This window comes from Olea europaea, unplaced genomic scaffold, assembly GCF_002742605.1.
Source record: "Olea europaea var. sylvestris unplaced genomic scaffold, O_europaea_v1 scaffold1280, whole genome shotgun sequence".
Classification (NCBI taxonomy): domain Eukaryota; kingdom Viridiplantae; phylum Streptophyta; class Magnoliopsida; order Lamiales; family Oleaceae; genus Olea; species Olea europaea.
Window position 1 is genome coordinate 41,616 of NW_019230256.1, and position 1,631 is coordinate 43,246.

Genomic DNA, 1,631 nt, shown 5'->3' on the forward strand with positions numbered 1-1,631 from the left:
AGGGTATGCTGATGGAGTAAAGGGGTACCGCCTTTGGGATCCCACTGCCCACAAGGTGATAATCAGCAGAGATGTCATATTTGTGGAAGGCAAAATACAGGAAAAAGGAAATGATAGCACTTCAAAAGAAAAACCAGAGACTACTCCAATCGAAGTTGGAGATGAACGAGAAGTTATAGATACTTCTGAAGCAACACTAGAGCACAAAGAACAAGCTGAATCTAGTGTTCCAGATGTTCGACGATCAACACGGGAGAGAAGAGAACCGGCTTGGCACTTAGATTACATTATGGAGGGCAATGTTGTATATTGCTTACTAACAGAAGATGGAGAGCCATCAACTTTCCACGAGGCTATAAATAGCCAAGAAGTTTCTCGGTGGATGGCTGCAATGCAAGAAGAAATTGAAGCTCTTAATAAGAACAAGACATGGAATCTTGTTCCACTACCACAAGGAAGGAAGGCCATTGAGAATAAATGGGTATATAAGATCAAACGAGATGGCAATGATCAAGTGGAGCGGTATCATGCGAGACTGGTGGTGAAGGGATATGCTCAAAAAGAAGGCATTGACTTCAGCGAAATATTTTCTCCTGTGGTTCGACTCACAACAGTTCAAGTAGTCCTGGAGATGTGTGCTACATTTGACTTACACCTAGAGCAGTTAGATGTGAAAACTGCATTTCTTCATGGAGAACTTGAAGAAGAAATTTATATGCTCCAACCAGAAGGTTTTGAAGAAAAAGAAAGAGAACTTGGTTTGCAAGTTGAATAAATCTCTGTACGGTCTCAAACAGGCGCCGAGATGTTGGTATAAGAGATTTGATTCCTTCATCATGAGCCTTGGATACAACAGACTCTGTTTAGATCCGTGTGCATATTACATGAGATTTGGTGATAATGATTTCATTATCTTGCTATTGTATGTTGATGACATATTGGTAACAGGCCCCAACAAAGATCGTATTGAAAATCTGAAGGCTCAATTGGCTAGGGAGTTTGATATGAAAGACTTGGGATCGGCAAACAAGATTCTAGGGATGCAAATTTACCGAGACAGAAATAAGAGAAAGATTTGGCTTAGTCAGAGAAACTACTTGAAGAAAATCTTGCGTCGCTTCAATATGCAAGATTGTAAGCCAATTTCTACCACTCTTCCTATTAATTTCAAGTTATCCTCAAGTATGAGCCCTAGCAGCGAAGCGGAGAGGATGGAGATGTCTCGAGTGTTGCATGCATCAGCAGTGGGTAGTTTGATGTTTGCTATAATCTGTACAAGGCCAGACATTGCACAAGTAGTGGGAGCGATTAGTCGATACATGGAAAATCCTGGTAAAGAGCATTGGAATACTGTAAAGACGATCCTGAGATATGTCAAGGGTACCTCAAATGCTACATTATGTTATGGAGGATCAGATTTTATTGTCAGAGGCTATGTTGATTCAGATTATGCAGGTGATCTTGATAAAAGCAAGTACACCACAAGATATGTGTTTACTCTTGCTGGAGGAGCTATAAGATGGGTTTCGAAACTGCAGTCTATTGTGACTACTTCCACGACGGAGGCAGAATATGTGGCAGCTATACAAGCTAGTAAAGAGGCAATCTGGTTGCAAATGTTAATGGACGAG